Genomic DNA, 17,692 nt, shown 5'->3' with positions numbered 1-17,692 from the left:
CATACCTGCTTCTAAAGATGCTGCTCAAGCCCCACGCATCCTGCCTCGTGAGGATGGAGGGGGCTGAGGTGGCGTGTGGGTGGTGGGTCGGTGAGACCCACACGTCGTGAGCACTTGGTGAGCGATGGCTCTTTCATAGAAGACACATGTTGCAATAGAGGAAGCCATAAAGAGAAGATGGGTCAGAATCTGACAGCACACTGTAAGTCAATTTAAAATGGTAATATATGTAAAGTATGTAATACACATATATGGCATACTTCATATATACTTTTAATTTTTTTTTTAAAAGGAACACAAATCAGGAGTTGGAGCATTTACTCCAGATGAGTAGGGTCTGTCCTTCCAGAGAGGAAACTCAGCCTCCTCTTAGATAATTTTTCAAAGTCTGTCTCAATGAACACCCCTATGGAGACCCTCTGGTATTTGGGCAGTTTGGTGAAAGATCTCAAGCAGGGTGGTTCTTTTTAAGTCTGCAGGAGAGAGCCTGAAGACTCTTTTCCAAAAGCCCCACATGACCATACTGTATTACTATGGCCTCCACCAGGGTAGCCCAGGCCACACCAGGCCTAGAGTCCTTCTGAGCGGCAGTGACAGCAGGTACACCTGTGCCAACCCGCACTGTCCTCGGTCCTTTCCACCCGTGTGTGTGTGTGTGTGTGTGTGTGTGTGTGTGTGTGAAGAGAAAGATGGACCGATAGATTCTTTGCTGACAGGTGCCTCAAAGTGAGTCCCCTTTGGAAGAGGCAGGCACTGCTGCCCAGGTCAGCACGTAAGCTGAGCACCTGCTGCATGCCAGCTACTCCTCTAGGCCTGAGGATGCAGCCGATAGACTTACATGCCAGAGAGAGATGATAGATGTAAAGGAGTACATCTACGAAGCATGTCAGGGAGTTAAAAGCTATGGGGCAAAATGAGGCAGGGAATGCGGGAGGAGCTGGAGTTGTTGAAAAGAACATCCAGATGCTCGAGAATAAAAGTGGCATTTGAGCAAAGACCGAAGGAGGTCAAAGGTCAAGTCCTCTGGGATTTGGGGGGAGGGTCTCCCAGGTGGCGGGAACAGCTGCCCACTGCCCCCACCCTACCAGCTGGCACAGGGATAGCTGTGAGGCTGGAGCAGATGGGGCCAGGCTGCGGGCGGGAGGGGGTGAGGTCAGAGCGGGGCTGGACCACCCAGGGCCTGGGGACCACTTAGGGATCTGGTTGCCACTCCAGGTGGAATGAAAACATAACACTTGTGCCCTGAGGCGTTAGGAAGACGATGTCAGTGGGAGGACCAGGGTCTTGACGGAGGCTGGGGCTGATGCGAATTCACGCTGGCTTCATAGTAAGTTTTAGAGGCTTCTTAATCAACCATGTGGACAAGTTCAGGGGAGATGTCCTGGCTGGGGATGTAACCGTGGGAGTTTCTGGTACAGGAAGCCTGACGCTGGTGACATGGGTTCCCCAGGGTGAGCGAGGCTTCCCAGGGGAGCAGAGGCTCCGGGAGAGAGATGACGGTGGGAAGGTGAGGAGGGACCTGCAGAGGAGACCAGTCAGGAGCGGGCAGCCAGGAAGCAAGAAAAGCAGGGCTGGGTGGCATCTTGAAAATCAAGTGGGAGGAAAAAAAAAAAAAAACATGTTTCTGGGAGAGAGTCATCAGCTGTGATAAGGTGTGAGATGAAGGAGGAGATGAAGCCTGAGAAGTGACCACAGTGTGACCCACAACGTGGAGGTCATGTGAGCTTGGCAGGGGCGATCTGGGGAAGGCTTTTCGACTGATGGATGCAAGAGAGAATGACTGATGCCTGCGTTGTGCTGCTACAGGATCTGAGCAGACTGAGTGATGGGAAGATGAAGGTTCATTACGCTTGTCTCACTATTCGGGGAGATGTTTGAAATGTTCCCTAATAAAAGTTAAAAAGGATTGTGAAAATAATCTTTTATTATTTAAAAAAGGGTGAAGAGGAAAAGGAGACTGCAGGAACAGACAACCCTCCAGAGTTCTAAAGTGAAGGGGAGTGGAGAATGAGGGAGGAAGCTAGAAAGGAGTGTGATGTAAAGAGTCTTCTTTTTTTTCTGATGTGGGAAATCACAATACATGTGATATTCGTATGCTGATAGGAATGGTCCAGTAACAAAGGGCAAACTGATTATGCCGGAGTGGGAGGGATGTATTTTAGAAGTGACATCTTTAATAGGCGAGAACAAGTGGCATTTGTCACCCGGCAGGGGAGGGGCTGGCCTTGTCTAGGAGCAAAATCCGCCCAGAGTCACAGACTTCAGGTGGGATATTCAGTCACAGATGCATGCAGATGGGCATATGTGATCCCTGCTCAGTGATTCAGGAAGCAGGGTCATCCAGTGTATTAGGGTGACCAGACATCCCAGTTTGCCCAGGGCTGTTCCAGTTTTAGCTCAGAAAGGCCTGTGTCCTAAGAAACCCCTCTGTCCAGGGCGGATGAGGTCAGTTGGTCACCCTTCATGAGGATGTGTGAGCAGGCGCAGCCTGTCTGGTTTCAGAGCATCTTCCACACCCATCTCTAGAGTTCAGAGAAGTGGGATGAGAATGCTGCTGGTACCCACACAGCCTCAGAGGCCTTGGGATTCCCCTCAACAAGATGGAGACAAGGCCAGAGCCCTGTGGGGTGCATCCCAGACCCACAGAAAGACCCTGGATGGATCGCTTCATTCTGTGTAGATGGCATTCCCTGGGACTAGGCTGGGAGTGCCCATTCCTGCCGCAGAGCACACTCTCCATTGGGTCTCAGGCAGAGAATAAGGCGAGGTGTGTAAATGCTATGGGGGTGGGGGGTGTTGGAGCTGGTGCTGAGATCAGAACTGGAGAAGTGACCATCCTGATACCAGTTTTGGGGGGCTCAGCAAGGAGGGCAGTGGCAGAGGTGGCACCCCAGCTGCTCAACCCCCAAATCCAAAGAGGAAGAGGAACAACGGCAGCTAGGGGCAGGGGGCTTGGGGAATTCTAGAGGCTGGGCCAGTGGCACCTGCTCCCCAAGAAGAGAACAAGGCCAGATATGGATTCTAGCACTCACAAAGGCACATGTGTCAGCCAGTGAGGAGTCTGGGAAAAAGGTCTACCAGGGCCAAAACATCAGGGCAGAGGCCTAGAGCCTTGTGATCAGCGTGATGGGTGGACACAGGAGGCATGAGCTTCCTGTGATGATGAGGTCTGAGGGGTAACAGTGGGAGTGGGTGACTGAATGGAGCGGCGGGTCAATTGCAGGAGTCCTGCTTCGGCTCTCTGGTTCCGGGTGGGCTTTGTGGTCCTCCACCGCCAGCACTGTTCTGCTGTGTTGTCTGCCCGCAGCCCTGGTCTGAGCCCCGCTGCTGGCCTGAACCCCAGGCACTCATGGGCCCATGCTCACCCCTCCCAGCTGCTGCCATGGTCGCCTGTAACGCAAGGTTTGAAGTTAGATCTGCTCTTCTGGAAATGACAGAACAGGTGCATCGGCCTCTGCTGAACCAGAGACCACCACCCCCGCACCAGGATCTGAACACCCTGTGGACTGTGGCAAGGAGACCCCTGTGCCATTTGGCTCCAGAAATCCAGCTTAGATATTTCCACACTCTGGGGAGCCAGGGGAGCAAGTGGGCTTGACTACACCAAGGTGTTTAAGGGCTGGACTCCAAGAGCTCAGAAGGCGTCCGGTCGCCATGGCAACAATTAACTGGGAGCTATAGTGAAAGCGGATGAAGGTGGGCCTGGCTTGCCGGAGACCGGCCTCTGAGAAGCCAGCACCACCTGGCAGTGTTCTATCCTGTGCCTTTCCGTAGGCTGGGGGATCCAGGATGGAGTGGGAGGAGGCCAGAGAACCTCTGGAATTCTGGGCTGAGGGCAACAAAGCTCTAAGCTGCCTACTGATGGTTCTGATCCACTCTCTTGGTTTCCTCTGCCTACTGACTCCTGATTAACCACTGAACACTGAGAACCAGGCCTCGGTGTGCTCAGCTTTACTCAGTGGTACTTTGCTTGCTCGGAGTCAGCACACACAGACCACCTCTAAGCCTCACACTCAGGGAAATAAACGCATAGCATCAGTGTGCTGCCGTGTTTTGTTAGAATTGAGCCAACCTCACCTGGTGGCTAATTGGTCAGAATTGATTGCATCAGAAGCAAGGATGGATCTGCATGAATGTTGAATTTGGCACTCACCCAGTGAATCCCTTTCTCAATGTAACTGCTGTTCAGACAGAAGAAAAGAAAATAAGACAATGCAAAACCCAGGGTGGTCCCTCTGAGAGCTGCTCAATGGACCACTTCCACTTGCAAACTTAGCCATTTTGCCTAAAGGCAGCTTTTCCACAGGACCGTCTTTTCCATGTTAGTCTTACTGACAAGCACACCCCTGACTCTCCAGGAAGAAGTAATGGCTCTATGTCCCTCCTCAGTGTGGCCCAGGACTCCCTCTCCACTGAGACTAGTTTTAGCAGCAGTTAAAGCCTTGCAAGTCAATCTGAGAAGCATGGTGCCCTGGGCCCACTTCCTGAGTTGCCCACAATTCCACCTCTGAGGTGGGACTACCCAGTTTACCACTGAGAGACTCACTCAAGGCATCAAGACATCAGTCCACAAGTTTTCCATCCTTTTCAGGGCTGTTCTGGGCTTCCCTGGTAGTTCAGATAGTAAAGAATCCATCTGCAGTGCAGTAGATCTGGGTTCAATCCCTGGGTTGGGAAGATTCCCTGGAGAAGGTAATGGCAACCCACTCCAGTATTCTTGCCTGGAAAATCCCATGGACAGAGAAGCCTGGTGGGCTACAGTCCATGGGGTCGCAGAGGGCTGGACATGACTAAGCAACTAACACTTTCACAAGAGCAGTTCTTAGGTTGAAAGTATCACCAATTCACACTAACTTGGTAAAGGTGACACAGAGAAAGATTCCCATCCATCAGGCCATTGGCTGAGTCCTGGACTGCACGTGTCTGTGTTTAATGCTTGTTTGTGGGCACCACAGTCAGCCCACGTCGGATACATGGCCAGTCCACTGGGACAGTCTGCTGGGCTGATGTAAGGAGAGGGGGGGTGTTACAGAACCAAGGAGAAGGATGCACTGTAAATCTTGCCTTGGGAAGTTTCATCTCTTACCTGTAGGGTGTTCTCCAGGGAGAAGTAACCCAGGTAGAGTGAGGTCTTAGTCTCTACCAGTGGGGCAAGAGAGAAGTCTCACTGGTACACTGGGGTCAAGGAAACACCCCTCACTCCTGGGCTTCTGCCAGCCTGACTCCTTTTCTGCTCAAACAGGAGGAGGAGGAGGCATACAGGATGCCTTTAGCACCCTGACTCTTTAATAGTCTCTTTCAGCCTCATTGGGAGAAGACAGAAGGTCAAGGGGGCTTCTCCCATGGCTCAGACAGTAAAGAATCTGCCTGCAGTGCAGGAGACTCAGGTTCAGTCCCTGGATTGGGAAGATCCCCTGGGGAAGGGAATAGCTACTACTCCAGTGTTCTTGCCTGGAAAATTCCATGGACAGAGGAACTGGCGGGCTACAGTCCATGGGGTTGCAAAGAGTAGGATACGAATGAGTGACCTTGAGAGAGAAGGAAGATCAAGTTCTTTGTTCGCAGAGGCCAGCTGGCCCAGCCAGAGGTCTTGCAGCTCTGAGCTCTGTTCTTATTTTTCTGTCTCCTGCTGGTGCCAGGTCCAAGGTTTCTCTTGCCGTGACCCATAGCTCAAGATGACCCCAGGCCAGTACAGTCTCTTCCTGGCACTGATCTTGGCACTGACCGGTCATCCAAGTTAGGAATCTCCCTTTCCCAGGAGCCAGCCCTTGGCAATGGCTTTCCTCCCTCTCTGCTGCTCATTGCCAAGTCTTAGGAACCCTGACAGCTAAGCTGTTGGGCCGTCCAGTCCTGGAAAGGCGGTGGCAATGCTATCTCTGCCAGCTGGAGTCTGTCACCAGGAGAGGATGCTTCTCAATCAACAGCTATCAGGACTTCACGGCAACTGCATATTCCTAAAACTTGAGGACTGCTAATTAGGGCTTTCCCAAGTGGCTCAGTGGTAAAGAATCTGCCTGCAATGCAGGAGACTGGTGTTCAATCCCTAGGTCAGGAAGATCCCCTGGAGGAGGAAATGGCAATCCACTCCACTATTCTTGCCTGGAGAATCCTAAGGACAGAGGAGCTTAGAGGGCCACAGTCTATGGGGTCGCAAAGAGTTGGATACCAATGAGCAACTGAGCACGCATGCCCACACCTAAGCTTTGAGGGTGAGGCAAAAGGACCTCCTAAGACTCCAGTGACCTGCTCAGAAGTCTGAGTCATAGGGATTTATCCACTTCAATGAAACTTAAGTATTAGTTGAGCAAAGATAAGTACAATGGTGCCTGCCTTCCAGAAACCAGGCAGTGATTCCTGCCAAGCAAACAATTGAGAGGTGCCAAGAATCCTGATCCTGAGAAAAGCAGAAGGGGTTTAAAAGAGGAAACCATTGCCTCTGAATGAAGGAGTCCTAAACGGCCACCTGTTGGAGACAGGAATGGAGATGGTCCTTGCAGGGCTGGAAGAACGTGAGCCAAGACTGGGACAGGGAAGACACTTTGTGTGTGGGTGGGTGCTTCTGGAACAAAGGCATGGATGTAGAAACGCCAGTGTGATGGTGGGTGATGATACCACAGAGGGGTTCAGGGGCCATAGCTCACCTCCATGGGCGTGCAGGAAAGTGATGGGCCATCCACACCTGTAGTGGGAGGCAGGAGAGTGATGGGGTCATAGCACATCTGTAACGGCATGGCAGGAAAGGAAACTAGAAAGGCTGGGGGGAGGCAGAGTCCTGAGTTTCCCAGGCACAGGATAGACACAGACTGAGTTCGAAATTCTAGCTGATGGTCACCAGCCACCCCCTTCCCTTCCTCCTTTCTCCTCTTCTGTCTTCAAGATTAGTGGATTTTTGCCAATATACAAGTGAATGAGTGAACGAATGGATTGAAACAGCACTAACCTGGGGGTGGGGAGCCCTGAGATGTTGTTGCAGGTGAATGTGATCTTGGGGAGAATCAGTTTGCTTCTTTGCATCTGCCTCTGCCTACCTGTAAACTTTTCTGCAAGATGCCCTTTATTTTCTTGAGATTTTTGGAAATGCTGTTCCAGCGTCGCCTTGCTCTGTATGGTATTTTTTTTTTTTTTTTTTTTTAGAAATCTTATTTCTTTTGAAGCCTGACAGTTTATTCTTCTGATTTTGTAAGTTATCTCTTTGCTTGAAAGCCTTGATAATTTTTATTTTTGAAGTCTGTGAGTTCTTCAAGGACATCAGAGATGATCATGCTGAGTACATCTTCCAGGTACCTGGTGGACTGTCTTGATAGGTACCATCCAACCTTCTTTTAATTTAAAGCAAGTTTGGCTGAATTACATTTTTGTGTATTAGTTATCTTCCACAGTTTTGTTTTTCTCTTGAATGGGCTCTAAATATAGGGACGCTGTTTTTCCCTTCCTGTCTTCCCGTGCCGCCACGTTTTATGTGACTTGTTTTGCTTTCACTAGTTCCTTTTTATTCTCTCGTTCGCCTCGTGCCTTTTTCAACCATGCCTTTAATACGTTTTGTTTTGGCTCTCTTCTTTCCTAGGCATCTTGTACTTTAGTCTTCATTTTGTCTTTTTCTCTCACATCTTTCATGTGTTCAGTGAATTCTCTCTAAATTTCTGTCTCCCTTTTGCCACTTGTTTTTAATGTTTTGAAGTTCTGTTTCAAGGTGGTTTTTTTTTTTTTAAATAACCACAAATGCGTTTTTAAATCTAACTCAGTTCAGAGTGTCGTGTTCAGTTTTCTTTTGCTTCATGTTTATTTTTGTGCGGGATTGGAAGAAAATTGTTATTAGCAGAGGTGTTTGAAGTCTCATCTTATGTTTTTTAACGGTAGATTCCTGTGTGTTTATTCCTATTCCTTCTGTCTGTTTTCTTTATCTGTTTGGCTGCACTGGATCTTAGTAGCAGCAGGCAGGCTCTACTTCTCCGAGGCATGTGGGATCTTAGTTCCCTGACCAGGGATAGAACTGGAGTCCTCTGCATTTCAAGGTGAATTCTTAACCACTGGACCACCAGGGAAGTCTCTTATCTATTTTATGACTGGTGGAAGTGATCAGATTCCTATTGAAATGGTATCTTTTCTACTAGTATAGAAAATGCAATTTATCTAACATATTATTATTAGGAAGGAGATGAATGTCCTTAGACATTTTTGTGTTCTTTTGTCTTATAGGGCCCCATTCCCGCCTTGCTGTGGTTGTTCTTTTTATCAGCCAATCTCCAAAGATTCTTCCTTAACTTTTACCTTCTTCTCACCCAGATGCAATATTTCAGAAGACTGTCGCTTTGAATTGCGTGTAGTCAGTACTCTGACCTACCAGAACATTTTTCCTGTGTTTGCATTCTTAGGGTGAACTTTCTCATTTTGACAGGAGTTTTAGATCATTCCTAGGCTTGCTGCTATCTCCTTCTCTGCTCTCTTTCATATAGTTTATTTTATTTCCAGGCTGACCTTGTTCACCACAAGGCTTGTAGAGGGGACTAGAAAGATAATTTGCTGAGATTTGTTACTTTTTCTTCTTTCGTTCAGTTCAGGCGCTCACTCGTGTCCAACTCTTTGCGACTCCATGGACTGCAGGATGCCAGGCTTCCCTATCCATCACCAACTCCCGGAGCTTACTCAGACTCATGTCCATCGAGTCAGTGATGCCATCCAACCATTTCATCTTCTTTCGTTAAATGTAATTTAAAATCTGGGCAGGTTCTGGTTATGTTGAACACACAGCTAGAAATAACAGAGCTAGAATGAAGGCCAAGGCTCTCTGATTATGATGCTTTTGACTGTATTATACAACAGAGAGATGGAGAGGGTTTGTGGAATATCCTGGCAAATGCATAAAGCTACACACATGTGATAAAGTCTTAGTTGATCAACCGTAGCACATGGCCTTATGTTGTATGTGATGCAAGAGTGACTTTCTGCTTTTGCCACTGACTGAGGAAAACCTAGCTGGTGATCATGAGTTCTAACGGATAGAGAACTAAATCTTATGTCATTGACAATAGAATTCTGTCGTCATCCTAGAGAGGCAGATGAGGAGGATGGGGTGGGGGGCACTTGCTCATTCAGTGTTTGCTCTGGCTCGCTGGTTCCACCCTCCAGAAGTTTCCCCATTTCCCATGATCTCTCTTGGCCATATCGGAAGTGGGTGTGGAGGAATATGTCTTGAGAATGATCCAGCTTTCTTAGTCCACCATTTCCCAGAGAGAGTCAGAGCTCTCAAAGACTGTTTAAAGCAGAGGTTTCCAACCTCTGGGATCTAATGCCTCATGATCTGAGGTGGAGCTGATGTAATAATAGTAGACATAAAGTGCATAATAAGTGTAATGCACTTGAATCATCCCCAAACCATCCCTCCACCCCCTCTAGGTTCGTGGAAAAATTGTCTCCCATGAAACCGGTCCCTGGTTTCATGGTCTCAAAAAGGTTGGGGAAGGCTGGCTTAAGTAGAGGATCCCTGTTCCTCTAGAAGTTCACTCTGTAAGCAGGAGGTTTCTTACCTAATCGATTCGCATCGACTCCAAGGGCTAGTAAACGTACACTGTCCTTGACTCTCAGTCCTCAGAAGTGCTGTTCCCTTTGCCCCAGACCTCTTTCTCCCACTTAAGAGAGGTGTTCTGAGCCCACCAGATTCACTGTTGGGGGGAGACATACCCTAACTTTACTCTGAGTCACTTCTATTTAAAATAATTTTTTAAAAGAGCTTTTATTTGTTTTTGGCTGCATCTCAAGGCATGCAGGATCTGAGTTCCCTGACCAGAGACTGAACCCATGCCCCCTGCAGTGGAATCACGGAGTCTTAACCACTGGACCACCAGGGAAGTCCCCGGAGTCACTGTATGCAGTTAAAATGCGGATCTCCTCAGCTGACATGGGAGGGGAACAGCAGCGGGAGAAACAGCACAGCAGCCTGTAAATACTCCCACTTCGATGTGATGCATGGGACCTCCACTCACATCACTGGCCAGAGTTAGCCACGGGGGCATGCTAGACTTCAAGAGAGCAGAGAGAGGTGTCCTTCCTGCACTGGGAGAGGCAATCAGATACTCACTAGTCTGGGGTGTGTTGCTGCTCAGTGGAAGCTGTAGGCTAGGCAGTTGAGACTGACTCCCTCCCATAAGGCAATGAGAAGGGGTGTCGTTTGGAAGATGCAGGGAGGTGCAGGTCCTTCCATTGGGTCAGGGTCAGACAATACTTGGTGATTGCACTCGGTGGAGAGCACTGTGGTACTCTGCCTGGATTGACTGCCTCACAGCCTCCTCCTGTCTTTGGTCCTTGGTACCCAGAAGCATCTCCTTCATGAAGAGGCAGGGCTGAGAGAGAATTCATCCCTTGTGGCTTGGGATTGCTCAGTGGCCACGAGAGACCATGCTTCTTGGCGGTTATGCTAATACAGCTGAGGCTTCATGAAGCATTCTCACCAAAACCCACACTCTCTGGAATCACTCAATTTGTTAGCCATCACTCCTAAGACTCACCTTTGACTGGAGAAAGTTCAAAAGCTATCAGGTCACCGGATGGAGGCCAAGCAAGTCTTTGTACCTCAGTCTCTTCCTGTGGATTCAGATATGTCCTAGGAGCCACTATGATGCAAAAAGGACTAAGAACCTGATTGTTTTACTTTGCTTGCCACAGACAGGTTCAAGGGCCCATTCTGGAAGTTTTACTGGGGGAATACAACAAAGCCGCTGGCCCCAAAATTGATGAGTTGGATTTTTGGGAGAGTGGTCAAGGACCTAGTGTCCTTGCGTCAACACAACACAGGCTCTGGGAAAGCGCAAGTGGAGGGGGGCTTGCCTGAGAGTCGAGGTTGCCATTTGGGTGGCTGGAGGCGTGAGTGGCTCAGACAGGTGCTGAGACTCAGCCAGCTTCTTCTTCATTTTGATTAATTGGTTTCTCTTTTGTTTTATGGGACTTGACAGCACTGGTTGTGGCTTTTCGTGGTTGACTACCCCCAGAGTACCTAATTACAGAGGAGATTTTTTAAAGCAACAATGAACACATCTTCTAAATATGTTCTCAATCCGCTCCCCTCCCTGGGTGACTGGAGGCAGAGGAGAAGGAGGGCTGGAGGTATTCCCAGAGGCCTTGTCAGTCAGTCCCAGGGAGGTCCCACTGGGGCCACTCAGGGGCACCAACCCTGGGAAATCTTGGGGTGGGGGCGAAGGGGGCAGGCCTTGCCGCCCCAAGGCCACACCCTGGGCTCAGGAAACCCTCACACCTCTTGTCTTGTTCTTGCTGATGAGGACTGAGGCACCACTCAAGTCCTAGGTAGGAAATTATACACTTCAGCCAAAGAAGCGAGGTGTTCTGTCAAAAGGAAAAGAAAAATATTAGAAGCTTCCAGGGAGATCAGAGCCTGACTCAGTGAAAACTCCTGGCACAGGTGATTCTGAGACGCTCTCCTTTGTTCTTCTGAATGAACAGAATAGTTGCAATAGGAATAACAGACTTTTTATACATTCATCTACTTAGCTAACAATTCATTCATTCATCTATTCACCCATTCATTCATTCATTTGTTCGTTCATTCATTCATCCACCCATTCATTCATTCATTCTATGCATTTGACCCAGTGCCAGGTACTGGAACATCTATTGGCAAGAATCTCACTGGGCAGGGCATGACATCAGGGCCCTCGTCTGCACTGAAGATCAGAATGAGGGTGGAGCAGAGTCCCAATACCCTGGTGGCCCAGACACTAAAGTGTTTCCCACTCCATCCCAACAGAGGAAGAGGAGAGAAAATGCCTGTGGTTAAGTCACATTTTTATTTCTCTCTGGCCCGTCACCTGTTTGTCCTCTCCCTTCTGACAGTGCAGCGGGCACTCACAAGGACTCCTCAGTGGAGAGACTTTCTTAAAAGAACTAAAGATGCCAAGGACGGGCACCAGGGAGGCACTACACACACATATGCACACACATGTGTAGACACGTGCAGATAAGCACAGCAGATGTAAGCTCTCTGTCCCTAGACTTTCTTTCTGGAGAGTCACACTGAAGTTGAATCGTTTAATAGCACAACAAGGATGTAAACCTCTGGGCCTGTTCATTATCCCCATCTCTTCCTTCTGCGACTACAAGGGGCTGGACAGCCCTCGTACAAAATCTCTGAATTACGGGCTGCTCTTCCTCCCAAGGTGGGCTCCTTTTATGTGAGAATGGGGAGCTCTCACCTCACCTGCTCCCCACTTTCTGCATAAGAGCAGTCTTCCCCAGATCTTTCCACGCTGGACCCTCGTTCAACTCTCTCTGCAGAGTAGGGCAGTGGTCCTCATCTCCACTTGCTTATCAGACTCACCAAAGCTTAAAAAAAGAGTTGCAGATGGAAGGCTACATCCGAAACCTCTTGACTCATCATTGTCAGAAGTGCAAATCTGTAACTCTGAGAAGCTTCTCAGGTGATTCTGATGCCCTGCTGTGGTCAGTGCAACACAAACTCCCATGTGCATCTGATTCACCTGGAGATGTTGTTAAAATGCAGATTCTGACCCAATAGGTCTGGGGCAGGGCTTGTGATACAACATTTCTGACAAGCTCCTGGGGTTAATGCTGGTCTGGGAACAAGCTTTAGGTGACAAAGGTAGAGAGTTAAGCTTCTCAACTTTGGGCACATCTTAGAATCCCCTGGGGATCCCAGGTGGCTCTAGTGGTAAAGAACCCGTATGCTGATGCAGGAGCCATAAGAGACACAGGTTCGATCCCTGGGTTGGGAAGATCCCCTAAAGGAGGGCGTGGCAACCCACTCCAGCATTCTTGCCTGGGAAATCCCATGGACAGAAGAACCATGTGGGCTACAGTCTATAGGGTTGCAAAGAGTTGGACATGACTCAAGCAACTTAGCATGCACACCCATTGTCCAGGCTGAACCCCCGACCAATCCCCTGAGTCATAGTATCTGAGTCATGTCTACACCTTCCCAGGTTATAACTGCATGAGCCCTGCTGAGAAGGGCTGGTCTGGGAGCTGTTTCCTGCCAGAGTGGGTCTGTGATTCTGCTCCTTATTCCCCATCCCAACCACTCTCCAGAATCCATTTCCCACCAGCTGGGCACTGCATTTTCTTTCCAGCCGGCTAGACAATACATATCATCACAGAAGAGCTCGAGGAAACGTATCTGTTTCTAAGATAACCAACAGCGACCTTACCAAAGCTGGTACGTTCAGTATATTCCCTGCGCACAGAAAAGTAATTCCCAATTGTTGGTTAATGATTCCTTGGCTTCTCTCCTTCTCCAAGAGCAATCTGTGTTGCACACTTACACAACCACAGAGGCACGTGGTACAGAGACCCACCACATGTATGTGTGCATGCTCAGTTGCTTCAGTCGTATCCAACTCTCTGCAACTCCATGGACTGTAGCCCGCCAGGCTCCTCTGTCCATGAGATTCTCCAGGCAAGAATACTGGGGTGGGTTGCCATTCCCTCCTCCAGGAGATCTTCCCAACGCAGGGATTGAACCCTCATCTCATGTCTCCTGCATTGGCAGGCGGGTTCTTTACCACTAGCACCATTTGGGAGGCCCACATGCATATGATGATCAATCGCTGTCCCTTCATCTTTGTCGTCCTGTCTTTTTCTATCCTCCCCCCCTCCATCCTTAAGAGGTCTAAAGAATTAGTGTCTTGTTAGCTTCTCCAGTATTGTTGCCTGGAGAATTCCATGGACAGAGCAGCCTGGCAGGCTATAGTCCACAAAGATTTGAACATGACTGAGTGATTGACACTTTCCCTACCTCTTCCACCTTCTTCCATCTTCTTTTGTACCTCTGGGCTTTTGTACCCCTCATGGCTCAGAATGCCCTTCCCACCTTGCTGGCATGATGGGGACCCTCTTGGCTTTCAGTTCACCCAGACCAGGATCAGCACTGCAGTTCTAGGCAATTCTTCTGCACTCTTCCAGCAGCCCATGAGTGTCTATTATCAGCCTTAGTCTCTTGGGCATTACTTGATTTTCTAATCAGTTTCGCCCACTGGACGATGAGCTCCTTGAGAGCGGGGGTGGCTTGCTCACCTCTCAATCTGCATCATCTTGCACGCTGCTCAGAACACAGCAGAAGCTCCAACCATTTTTATTGAAAGAATCAATGGTTTCTCTATTTCTTTTTTTTTTTTCTGGTTTCTCTATTGGATTGTATAAAACATACAGAAATGGATCTGTTTCAGCAAGACTGGCATATTCGCTCGAACTGGTTCATACCCAACAAGAGTCTAATTGGACTGCCCAATCCTTCCAAAACCCTGCCAATCATTCTTTTGTGTGAATAGGCACAGGTGATTGGTTCTAATCAAAGTCATTAGGGTGGCTCTGGAATGATCCCGCTGCCATATGTAGATAATTACGGCAGAAGTCTAAATTTTGGGTGTTAGCCAATCTAAATGGCATTAGCATGAGGAATTAGCATAGAACAAAAGGAGAAGGATGGTTCGGTATTTGGACATAAATAATAACAGCTAGAGCTTATAGAGCATTTCCTATGTGCCTGGCACTCCCCTAAGTGGTTTACATGTATTAATTCATTTATTTAACATAACAGTGATGGGAGGAGAGAAGTACAGTTAGTGCCTCAGCTCTATAGGTGACACACGGAGACATTAGGAAACTTGGCCAAGATTATCTAGCTAGTATTGGTAAGTGGAAGGGTCTCTACTGGGACCAGGTTGTCTAGCATCAGGCCTGTGTTATTCATGGGGATAGCAGATTTTTTTTTCTTTTATTTAGTTAAATATTTTTATTTATTTGCTGCATGTGGGCTTTCTCTAGTCGTAGTGAGCACGGGCTACCCTTTGTTGCAGTGTCCTGGCTTCTCATCGGGGTGGCTTCTCCTGTTGTTGAGCACAGGCTCCAGGGTGCATGGGCTAAATAGCTGTGGCACATGAGCTTAGCTGCCCTGAGGCATGTGGGATCTTCCTGGACCAGAGACCGAACCCATGTCCCCTGCTTTGGCAGGTGGACTCTTAACCACTGGACCACCAGGCAAGTCCCAAGTTTTTCTAAGATACAACTTGAATCAAATTTCTCAGTATGACTGCTAATATTCCCACATCGTTCATGTGTTAGTAAGATATCTCACTTGCCCCCTGAAAGCAGAATGGACCATTAGGGGTCTCCATCTTATTAGAGTGAAAGTGTTAGCTGCTCAGCCGTGTCCGACTCTTTGCAACCCCATGGATGGTAGCCTGCCAGGCTCCTCTGTCGATGGGATTCTCCAGGCAAGAATACTGGAGTGGGTTGTCATTCCGTTCTCCAGGGGATCTTCCCGACCCAGGGATCAAACCCAGGTTTCCTGCATTACAGGCAGATTCTTTACCACTGAGTCACCTGGGAAACCCTAATTATCAATCCTCAAGTTTTAGGAATATAAAGTTTATTTTTTCTCTCTCTTTAAATACACACACACACATACACACAACCATCTCTAGGGAAATAAGAGACTTAGGAACCTTCTGTGGACAACTTATCTATAAACTCCAATTTACTCAGAATGAGAACAGTACAATTGCTCCCCTAGAATTTTATCTGTTTTTGGATGTAAGACTGGGGTAATAGGATCAGGAGTTTGACAGTTTCTGAGTCTGAATTTCTCCTGTGAATGATACCACTCTTTGCCTCACTTGACTTTTAGGGGGCCAAGCAGGAACCTAGGGTCCCCTCCAGTCCCCTCCAGTCCCCTTCCTCCAGGAGGAAAATGAGAGTTCTGGGTCCTTTGCACACATTCAAGGACCTTTCTGTGAAATGAATCTGCCCTCATTCCTGGGTTTCTCACCGTTTATGTGTACCATTTCACTGGTGACCTCACATTTGAAAAAGCCAAGATTTGGCATTGATATTTCTGCATGGTCATTTCTTTCAAGATGGGCTCTCCCTAACATCTATAAACAAATGGGACCTGCTGTGCCCAGACCAGGTAGACACACTGCCTCTTCCCACCTCTGAGGTCAGTGGGAGAAACAGGGAGCTGATGATTTTCACCAGGTTCTCTACAGCAGACTCTTCTTCTGCCAAAGAAAAAAAATCCAGCAAGGTAAGAACATCACAATAGCGTCTGTATTCTCAGTCCTCTTTCCGCCCCATGGGACTTAATTTTTAAAAATTAAAACATCAACTAAAGCATCAATGTCTCTAGAACAATGATTCTCAAAGTGTGGCCCCCATACCAGCAGCCTCAGCTTCACCTGGGAATTTGTTAGAAATGCAAGTCCTTGGGACTTCCTTATGGGTCCAGTGGTTAAGACTTCACCTTCCCATGCAGGGGGCGAGAGTTCAATCCCTAGTCAAGGAGCTAAGATCCTATATGCTTCACGGCCCAAAAACCCAAAACATAAAACAGAAGTGATATTGTAACACACTCAATAAAGACTTTTAAAATGGTCCATATCACACACACAGACAAAGGAACGCAAATTCTTGGCCTCTGCCCCACTGAATGGGAAACGCTGGGTGTGAGGATCAACAGTGTGTGCTCTAAAAAATGCTTGGGTGATTCCGATGCACTTTCAAGTTGGAGAGCCACTGTCATAAAGAATTAAGATATATAATGTTAAGATATGCTTCTTAATTGATGACCTCACCCAAGTAGATGGATGCAAAGAATCCGTCACTCAAGTATCAAGTCCTTAGAGCAGATCTCAGCGGGTGTTACCTAGAAATGGAGTTCTGTACCAGGCGTGAAGCTTCCATCAAATTCTAAGGGGCTAGGCATTAACTGCTGGGGAACTGAAGCCATCCATTCATTACTAACCCCAGAAAAATACCTCCCCACTGTACAAACCATTATTTCCCCATTGATCAAGGCAGGTGGGATGTGGTTGGAGGCTGATGATTAATTCAGATGGTTCTGACTTGGAAGAGCTCAGCTGTCTTCCTCGCTCACAGCTGCCTTATTGAAGCTGTGATATTAAAACGGTGAAAATTTCTGAAAGCTAATTTAACCAACCGACTTTAATCACCCAGGGTGACAGGACATGCTGAGAAACTGTAAAGACCGGGGCTTCGGTCAATTTCGAATGTTATCGCTTTTGACGGGGGCCATTGCAAGACTCACAGAGCAAATGGAATGGGCTCACTGCAATCTTTCAAATTAGTTACAAAGATGAAAACATTAAAAAGCGGGAGTGATATTTTTTTTTCTGAGCATAAAAATTTATCCTTTCAGAAATAATTAATTTGATAAAATTACTCATTAGACCCATGTATCATTGTGTCATTATAACTTCAGTGTCTAAAATAACTTTTAGCTTTTCTTTTCGAGGAAGCCAGTACAGCTTCTAAAAGTTATGTGCCTAATTAGGTCAGGTACTAAGTAACTTGCCTTTCCAATACAGTTCTATGGAGAATACTAGTTATAATTACCCTCTCTAAAAAAAGAAGGAAAGAAAGAAGAGTGGGGGGAGGAAGAAAGAAAGAAAGGAAGGAAGAATTGAACATGGGTTCAATGCAAGATTAGGATGGACATGTACACACTGCTATATTTAAAATGGATAACCAACAAGGACGTACTGTGTAGCACAGGGAACTCTGCTCAGTGTTATGTGGCAGCCCGGATAGGAGGGGAGTTTAAGAGAGAATGGATACATGTATATCTATGTATAGCCAAAGGGCTGAGTCTCTTTGCTGTCCACCTGAAACTGTCACAATATTGTTAATTGGTTATACTCCAATATAAAAT

At 47.7% G+C, this 17,692-nt stretch overlaps 1 protein-coding gene and 1 long non-coding RNA gene across 8 annotated transcripts in view; one reads left to right on the top strand and one right to left on the bottom strand.

Moving 5' to 3' along the window:
• Nucleotides 1-17,692, top strand: part of SHISA6 (shisa family member 6) — a 262,969-nt gene that overhangs the window by 133,281 nt on the left and 111,996 nt on the right. The gene's annotated exons all lie outside the window — the stretch shown is intronic.
• On the bottom strand, nucleotides 253-12,462 carry LOC147352015 (uncharacterized). Of its 2 annotated transcripts, none has more exons than XR_015147877.1 (2): nucleotides 12,201-12,462; nucleotides 253-11,334 (listed from the first exon to the last, which is right to left on the bottom strand). It is a non-coding gene; the product is annotated as an uncharacterized LOC147352015 (long non-coding RNA). The 2 variants fall into 2 exon arrangements; XR_015147878.1 differs by having other exon boundaries at nucleotides 12,206-12,462.

The sequence above is a fragment of the Bos grunniens genome, chromosome 19 (genome assembly GCF_055505025.1).
Source record: "Bos grunniens cultivar Pamir isolate PY7600 chromosome 19, Bosgru_T2T1.0, whole genome shotgun sequence".
NCBI lineage: Eukaryota > Metazoa > Chordata > Mammalia > Artiodactyla > Bovidae > Bos > Bos grunniens.
Note: the sequence above shows the minus strand (reverse complement) of the source record. Positions and strands in the feature narration are given on the sequence as shown.